Genomic DNA, 9692 nt, shown 5'->3' on the forward strand with positions numbered 1-9692 from the left:
TTCTGGACCCCTACATGCAGATCTATCAATGCTACCTCTTTCTCCCACCACCAACTGGTCCCTGTAAGCCGGGCACTTGTGCAGCTACTCAGGAGAAAGTCAAATTACACCCAGCTGATCAGTCGAGTGCATACAGTATGTTTTGTTACTGCTGGTGGTGCCTGTGCCTTTTATGCATGTAATGTATTCTGCAGGGGATAGAAAAATCTGCACACACAGAGAAAGGATTAGAGCAGGGGTTGGCAAAATCAGCCCTGGAGGTTGGATCCAACCTTCCCAGTTGATTAGCAGATCACACATACTTACAGCCAGCAGCATGTGTTCAGCTGTCATTCCCCTCACCTTGTTCCGTCTGCAGCAGAGCTGCTCTTTGGATTTTCTTACTAGCTGTGGGAGGGTGTAGGAGAGAGGGTAGTGCTGAAGTCAGGGTGTTCCTCTGCTCCAGTACCCATTCTCTACAGAGCAGAGATTGGGGAGATGAAGACATACAGTGGAGCTGCTCCCATCTGAAGCATGCATGGTAAGTGACTCACTCAGGAGTGCAGAGCAGGACAGATTTCCCTGAAAGAGGTAGAGGATGGCTTCTCTGAGAAACTTATGCAACAGCCAACACACTCTGGGTCCTTGTCACACATACCCAGTCTATGCCACCCACCCACCCCGAGTCACATATACACTGCAGCACACACTCAACCTGTGTCACAAAGTCTGTCTTACGTGCACAAAGTGTTTCTCATTCATACTCTTTGTCTTGCTCCCTCCCTGTAGCCCGCAGCCCCAACTGGCCTGTGTAAGGCCCTGTCTCTTCTCGGGGTTGGGGAGGGGAGAAAGAGGGCAGAGTTGCCCCACAGCCAGTACCACAATTCATGGAGTAGCCCCTCTGTGACAATTATTTCCAACCTCTGGATTAGAGGAAACATTGGTCCCCACTGTTCTATTCCTTGGCTCCCCACTCTGCTCTAATAGCATACCTCACTCCTCAGCAGCAGACATTTGCTATTCCAGTCCTAGGCCAACCCCCACAGCTTTAATAAATTTTCAGCCTGACCTACAGGACCCCTTGCTATGCCATCCTAGAGTCCATCTTGAGCACAGCCCCCTTAACATAAATCATGTCATGTTATGCTACAGTTTGTGGCATGTAATATGGATAAAAATCAACTAGGGGCTCAACTAGTCATTTCCTCCATGTACATGCGTGCAACTGCTCTATATCTCATGGGAGCTTCTGGAGTGTGCAGGCAAAGAGGACAGCTGTACTGACTCTTGTAGGGAGATAGCACAGCTGGAGATTGGACAGACCTCTCAAGTCCAAGAAGCAAAGCTATAAGAATGTGCAGAAAATTACATCAAATCAAGGAAGCCACAAATAGTCTTAAAGAAAAAGCACCAATGTATGCAGAATAATGAGGGCAATGAAAGAGAACTGAAGATTGAATTCTTGCAGTGGATGCAGTCTAAACATCATAAACCGTTCTCATTCTGTTAAGTACAAATCATGCCCGCTGTAATGATAGTCTGGTTAAAGAGATGACTGGTCAAAGCAGAGTTGATGCAAGTTTTGATTCTGTCTCATTCTGTTCCCTTTTTGTGATCTTTTGGATTACTTCATATGGAGAAGCAGTAACACCTTTTGAATTTCTTTTTCTGGTCCTATAGTCTCTCTCTTCCCCATTTTTCAAGTCTCTTTCCTGGCTGGCACAACAGGTGGTCATCTTCTAGTCACATTCAAAGATAAAAACACTAAGATGACCTGGAGGTGTCAAAGCTTTGAAGCGGAGTTTTTTAAAAAAAATAGCCCATCACAAACACTGGTACTTAGCATCAGATTCTATGTGCAGCAGGTCCTGCTGCTCTGTCATTTTGTGTGCAAGTGTTTAAATCAAATGCACACAGTGGAAGTAAAGCCAAACTGTTGTGAACTTAAAAAAAAAAAAAAGACACCAAAAGTCAATCTCCCACCTTACAGATATTTTTTGATGCTGCCATCAATAAAGACTGCATAAAATTCCCATTTTAATGAGCATTTCTCTTGGAAAATAATCTTTTTCTCTCTGGAAACCTGTCTTTGGAATATGTAATGCTTTAAAAGGGAAACTCTCTGTTAGAGCCTTCTAAATTGGCTCACTGCAACATTACAAATGAAGGAATCTAAAAGAAAAGCATCTCAAAATTACAGGAACCTGGAAGGGAAAGAATACTTAATTTTCCCTTTTTTCAGTCCCTTTTTAATGACTCCTCAGTGTGAAAGAGATGAGCAAACCTCAGAAAATACAACTGAATTTATCTGGGGGGGAAAAAAAAAGAAGAAGAAAAGGTCAGTGCCCCCCAAACACTCAGGCACAAAAGAGAGATTGCCTTGCAGACAAGATTGTAGATGAAGAGAAATGTGTTTTGGTGAGATAATTCATTTTTCTTTTGGTCTAAGTGTATTCTTAGAACCTTGCAGAGAGCATAAGCCTGATTTTTCACAGACAAGTAAGAAACAACAGAGAGAAATGATGACTTACCTCACAATGTGACTGTTCTCCTGAAGAATGTTAAGCTGAACACCTTATCCCTGCTGTCTGTAGCTGACAGGCATGCCTGAGGAAGGTAACTTTGCCCTTCTCAGGGCACAGAAACTGAGCGAATGACGGGAGAAACTAATTGGCCATGTTTGACTCCGAAGTGAAGTCTGTGCTATGGATGTTCGTCAGGTGCCCTGTCACATCTTCTTGTGTGCTTTGGAGCTGATTTTAGAGCCTTATTTTCCCTTGATATTGGAAGGGTCTTTGAGGGCTACTGTGGAGCCACGGCTCCAAGTCTTCCTTATTGATGCTGACAAAATAAAATATATGCTTGCTCTATTCTCTCTCTTTCCTTCTGGTTGGATAGTTACACAATTTTTTTTCTCACACACATCTAATTCTATATCATATCATTGTCTCTTTCATCTGATATTATCACTTCTCTTTCCCCCATCTCCCAGATTGATCTTTTTTCTTCACCCCTTTTGTTGGGATGAGTTTTTTGCAGTGTTTGTCGAAATGTGAGACAGAATTGATGATTTTAAGCCATAAATATACAGTATCTTCCTTTTCACAAAGCAGGTAAAAGGATATGGCTTTAATAGGGTAAGCCTCAGCTCAGACACGCAGGTTAAAATTCTGGGCTCAGGTTTAAATCTAGTCATGCTTAACTATGAGCAGGGTGGTATCAGCTCTCCATCCTTCCGAGTGTCATTTCAGTTTATTTTGCGTGAGTTTTCCTGCTGAGAACTCTCAAAAGGAGGACCTGTGCAGAAACATTAAGGTCAATGCTTTCAAATGTGAGGACCTAAAGCCAGATTCTTTAATTCTTGTTCAGGCTCCTGCAGAGAAGTGGCCTGATTTTCAGAGGCACTGAGCAAGTCTGGCTTCCACTGAAGGTCTGGGGAGCATCAGGTTATCTCAGCAAATCAGGCCACTTCCATATAGGTGCCTGAAGCAGGGATTTAGGAACTCTGTAGACTGTCACATGTGAACATTTTGGCCTAAAAAGGTCCCATCTTCTCATGTAAGAGTAGAGCTTTTTTCTTTGGCCACAATTTCCCTTTTCTGAGCAATAATACTGTGTATTAGAGAGGTAGCTATTAGAGAGGTAGCTGTGTTAGTCTGTATCTTTGAGAACAACAAGAAGTCCTATGGCGCCTGAAAGACTAACAGATATTTTGGAACATAAGATTTCGTGGGCAAAGACCCACTTCGTCAGATGCATGGCAGGGAAGGGGGGATTCAGAAGGGTATTTAAAGAGTAGGGTCACAGTAAAAGGGAGGGCCAGAGCTTACAATGTCTATTCAGTCAAGGTGGAAATGGCCCATTATCAGTAGTATGTATCAAAAGAGGAAAAATCAAGCCACATCTGACAGGGGGGATGTGGCCCATTGTCAGAGTTTAATGTGAAGATGTTAACACCCAGGGCAGAGAAGCTGCTTTTGTAAGGGGCCAGCCACTCCCAGTCTCTGTTTAATCCTTGGTTGATGGAGTCAAATTTGCAAATAAATTGCAGCTCAGAGATTTCTCCCTCCATTTGATTTTTGAAATTTCTTTGTCATAGGACTGCTACTTTTAAATCTGTTTCTGAGTGTCCAGGGAGATTGAAGTGTTCTCCCACAGGTTTCTGTACATTACCATTCCTGATGTCTGTTTTATGTCCATTTATTCTTTTACGTAGAGACTGTCCAGTCTGGCCAATGTAAATTGTAGTGGGGCATTGCTGGCACATGATGGCATATATTATATTAGTAGATGTGCAGGTAAAGGAGCCCCTGATGTTCTGGTTGATGTTAAGTCCTGTGATATCATCACTGGTGTAGTTATGTGAACAGAGATATGTTACCCTTTATCCCCTAGACGGCATCACATCAGAGGTTCTGTGTGTTGTATAGCTCAAGTACTTTGGGATTAAAAATTGTAGTTTAACAGGAAAAAGTAATTAATACTTGAAAGAATGCTATCAAAAAGAGACCAGCATCTGATGAAGTGAGTCTGTGCTCACGAAAGCTCATGCTTAAAAGTTTTCTGTTAGTCTATAAGGTGCCACAGGACCCTTCGTTGCTATCAAAAAGAGAGAAAATCTAAGTTAAGACACTAAAGGAAAAGGGAGAACATTAAACACGCCCGTGAAAATGAAGGTGGAAAGAAAAGAGACTGGCCACTAAATAGTGAACAGCAGGAAAAATGTAATCAGAACCACTCTTTTCCCTGCAAGATTTAGCAGTGACTGGATTTAGAAGTTCTTTGGCTTGACAAGCTATCAAGCATGCTTCATGCAAAAGAATAATAGAAATATAGGGCAGGAAGAAACCTCAGAAGGTCCTCAAATCCAGCCCCTTGCCCTAGCATCCCTAACATCTATATAAATCTGTCCAAGCTTCCAATGGTCCTGAGAATTGATCCCCTTTATCAGTGTGTCATTACTGTCTATTCCTGATGTGGTGGCATGCTCTCTAGGGTGATGCTATCTTTGCTGACTTTCCTATTTTTCACAGGGTTAGGCACATTTGCTTCTCCCCCTTTTTAGATACAGTATGCCTAAATGATAGCATGTAATATGCTGCTGCATGGATAAACAGAGTTTAAAACCGTCCTTAATTTCTGGCTTTCTCAAGGCGTGTTTATTGACAAACTCATGGGAAACTCAATTCCCTCAAAGAGTCAAAATGGAAAAGGAACTTATGGCAGAGATTCCAGTATTTTGAAATTCAACAGAGACAACAGGAAACAAAGAGCTGGGAAAAGAGGAAAGAAAATGCCACAGCTTGACTCAGCAATCCAGATCCACCCTTTCCATTGGGAAATGTTTCTCAATTGTGAGAAGATCTGTGGGTCTCAGATTGTTCTCATTAGCCATTTTTGGATGTGCTAGCAAGAACTCAACATAGAAGTGCTCCAGGAGTTGTCTGGTGGAACCAGCTTTCAGGAAAAGAGTGTTCTTCTGAGCTGCGTCTACACGTGCACGCTACTTCGAAGTAGCGGCACCAACTTTGAAATAGCGCCCGTCGCGTCTACACGCGTCGGGCGCTATTTCGAAGTTAACTTCGACGTTAGGCGGCGAGACGTCGAAGTCGCTAACCTCATGAGGAGATAGGAATAGCGCCCTACTTCGACGTTCAACGTCGAAGTAGGGACCGTGTAGACGATCCGCGTCCCGCAAGGTCGAAATTGCTGGGTCCTCCATGGTGGCCATCAGCTGGGGGGTTGAGAGATGCTCTCTCTCCAGCCCCTGCAGGGCTCTATGGTCACCGTGGGCAGCAGCCCTTAGCCCAGGGCTTCTGGCTGCTTCTGCGGCAGCTGGGGATCTATGCTGCAGGCACAGGGTCTGCAACCAGTTGTCAGCTCTGTGTATCTTGTGTTGTTTAGTGCAACTGTGCCTGGGAGGGGCCCTTTAAGGGAGCGGCTTGCTGTTGAGTCCGCCCTGTGACCCTGTCTGCAGCTGTGCCTGGCATCCCTATTTCGATGTGTGCTACTTTGACGTGTAGACGTTCCCTCGCTGCGCCTATTTCGATGTTGGGCTGAGCAACGTCTAAGTTGAACATCGACGTTGCCAGCCCTGGAGGACGTGTAGACGTTATTCATCGAAATAGACTATTTCGATGTCGCAACATCGAAATAAGCTATTTCGATGTTGGCTGCACGTGTAGACGTAGCCCTGATGTACAAAGTTAGTGACTTTGGGCCAGCTTGTAGCTAGGTGAGGAGTGGAAACGTAACATCACTTAGCTTACAAAGGGCCTATCTTGGTTGGTATACCTTGGGAATTTCACTGGCTTGATTATGAAGCCATGTTGGTAAAACCTAAGAGGCCCTTGTCCTAGGACAGGGGTAAGCAACTTTTCGGAGGCAGAGTGCCAAAATTTGATCTTTTGACCCCCTATGCACAGTCCAAGCTAGTGGTACTTTTTAAAGTCACTAATAGTCCTACTTACAACAGCTTCATTCATAAATGAAGATGACAAGCTTTACCATTTAGATGGTGGTTGATAGCATCAACTGGTCTTTTGTTAATCCACAGGCAGCATGGCTTTGAGCAAGCTCCCGGTTGGATGGAGGAGGAAGGGTGGGTTTGAGCTCCTGCCTCACGTGCCGATGAAAATCTGCTCACAGGCCACTTTTGGCACACAAGACAGGGGTTGCTGACCATGTCCTAGTAAAACATGGGACACTTGATCCGTATCTGCATGTGAGAAGTTGGCAAATGCTTATGTTGGATTGTTTAGGAGGAAAGGCAAAAGGGGGCAAAGTAAAGCAAATGTGGAGGACTGGGACAGAGTGAGTGACACTGGTTTTTACTGCTAAGTGAGACATTCAAATCCAACCCGGTTTGAGACTGCACTTGTTACCATCCTGAGCTTATTCAGTGTCCTGTTGTAGATGAACTTGGTGGGTCTCAGTCCAGTTCTTAATAGACAGCTGTTGACAGTCCATAAACTGACACTCTAAGTGGCTTCCTTGTTGCTGGAACTAGCAGACAAGCCACAGTCTGAATGGCGATAATGACACTGCTGGCCTCTTACCCGAAGCGCTGCTCCATCTCTGTTGTGGCACGTGGGTGGGCAGAGGCATTGAGCAACGGACATTTTATTGCCTATGCTGTACTTCTTCTCTTGATCAACAGAGAACCTCTGCCATCAAAACTGCCAGTCCTGCTCACCAACAGGGAATTCACTTTAAAATGATTGATGAAGTAACGGAAAAATATGACTGTGGTACTTTAATGCCTAATAGTGAGTACGCTGAGCTGGGAAACAGCCCAGTACACCCACATCTTGGTACTAAAATCAAGGAGAGAAATACATAATGATCATTTCCATATATTTCCTCTGAACGCATATTTCAGAAGCACAGGAAAAACATTTTCAATCACTGACATTTACCAAGGAGAAGTGTCACATCCTGAGCGGTAGGAAAAAGCCTGACTGAAAACTCCCAGACCTCTTCTGTGAAAGTGGGTGTGTCATATTGGAAGAGGCGTTTCACTTGTTGTTTGGGGAAAGGATGGCCGCTGCCAAGAGCTAATTTTTATATGACAAACCAAGTTCACCTTTATCAGCCAGGTCAAGCCTAGAAAGCTGAGAAAGATGGTTCTATGGTTAAGGCAATGAACTGGGACTCAGGGTACTGACAGCCAATTCCCAGGTCTGGAATGTGGTTTTTTTTGGCTAATTTACTGAATTTTTTTCTGTACCTCAGTTCCCCATCTGTAAAACAGCAATACCCGGTCCCACCCTTCATCTGTTTTTACCTATTAAAGGAAGCACTCTCTCTAAATAAGGGTTGCCCAGTCTTCTCCATTACAAATCCTTGGTTTCAGTTGCTTATAACTATGGCAAATTTTAACCACTTAAGCTGAATTTTTCCATACTGGGTGTCTGATTTTTTTTTTTTTTTTTGGTCAAAAATCATTTAGCTATTTTCAGAAAACAAGATAACGGAAATATTTTGTTTTTCCCCATGTTAAAAAATTCTCCACTATTTTGTGGATGAGCTCTTGTGCTTCCAGACTTTGAAGGAGGGACACGAAATTTGGCAGGGGGGTCAGGGTAATTCTCAGCATCTTGTACTGTTGTGATCAGATTGCCCATGCACCAACCCTACCCAGCAGTTGAACAGACTCCGTTCAGCCCAGAGCTTCAGGATCTGAGTAGGACATTACCTGCATTTGCTCTCTGTCTGCTGGCAGGATGCAGGTACTGAGAGCAGGGACCCTCTCTCCTGTGCTCTTAATGCTGCTCCTGCTTGCACCCAGGCAGCACAGAGGAGAAGGATGAAGTCAATGACAGTAATGCAGAGAGGTGAAGAGCTGAGTCTGGGAGTGGATGACCAGTGTGGAGAGTAGAATAAGGATTTCATGGTTAGAGACTGTGTTATGGCCCTGAGGGTGATGGGGGAACTGAGATGAAGACCCAAAGGATGGAATTACCAGAAATGGAGCTGTGGGACTGGCAGGAATGAGGTCCTAAGGAGTTGGAGGTGGGTGACCTGAGATATGGTGGTGTTGGGGTTCTGGGTCTGGGATGTAGAGCTGAGAGGGAATGGAGTTGGGACAGGGATGTGGGCAGGCGGCCTAAGACAAAGGTGAAGAGGTAGAGGAACTGGGACAAAGACCTGGGGGCAGGGAGTGAACTGGAATGAGGAACTGTAGATGCTTAGGAGGAGTCAGGGAGCGAGGCCGGGGCAAGGAGCCAAGGTGCTGCCCTGAATGAGGCAGAGACTGGTGGAGAAAATAGTAGGTGGTCATGTAATTAAAGGCTGTATCATAATGGGTATGCGTAAGTTGCACAGGCAACTGGAATAAAGGTATTTCCTAACTCTTTTGCATGCTCAGCTTTGGGGTAGTAATCTTTTTAATTTAGGCTTTTTTATATCCTGTTTAGAGGCCATGCTTATGATGGAGCAAGGACTGTTTTCTGTTGTGTTCATCCCTAGCCTAGCTTGTTGGAGCCTCTAGGAGGTGCCACTGTAGTATTTCTACTAAATATAGCTGATGCAGTGGACAAGGGGGTTATTAGTAGAAAGACACAATGATGACGGTGACCTAGACAGACAGACTAAATGATTTACCCTAGCTGCTGCATTATGCATAAGACCTCTGGTTCAGTTTCATGTCCTTCATATTCTATAACTGAAATCTTCTCCATTTATTTGGTTTTGTGTTTTGTATCAATTCTCTCACCCCGCCTCTCTACTAAAGATGCCAACCTCCATCATTTGTCTGCTTCTGTTAGAGGCCTTTCTGTGCTTTATTCTCTTGTGTATGGAGCACCCTTCCCAAATTCTAGCTGTAAAGGCACTATCCTGTCCTGCAGACTTTCATGGCTACAGTGAGATCTTCAGAAATCCACCAACTGATAGCAACTAGGCAAGTGGCCAGTAGGACCTTGTGAAATGTATCCTCTCCATTTGTTTGCTTAAATCTTAGACTTCCTTTTAAAAGATTAACAGACTTAAAACTATCTAATTGTGCACATTGCCAGCCTATTTAAGAATATGGTCTTATTGTTTCCTTCACCCTTCCTTTTCTCTGCCTTCTGATTGTTTGCTACATTCACTTGGCATTGTCTTGTCTTCATTAGCCCGTAAGCTCTTTAGGGCAGGGATTGTTTTGTTCTGTGATTTTGCTAAATGAGGCTGCTGTTGCAACTGTGCAGTTCTTTAACGTAGTTTGTGTG

The sequence above is a fragment of the Carettochelys insculpta genome, chromosome 1 (assembly GCF_033958435.1).
Source record: "Carettochelys insculpta isolate YL-2023 chromosome 1, ASM3395843v1, whole genome shotgun sequence".
NCBI lineage: Eukaryota > Metazoa > Chordata > Testudines > Carettochelyidae > Carettochelys > Carettochelys insculpta.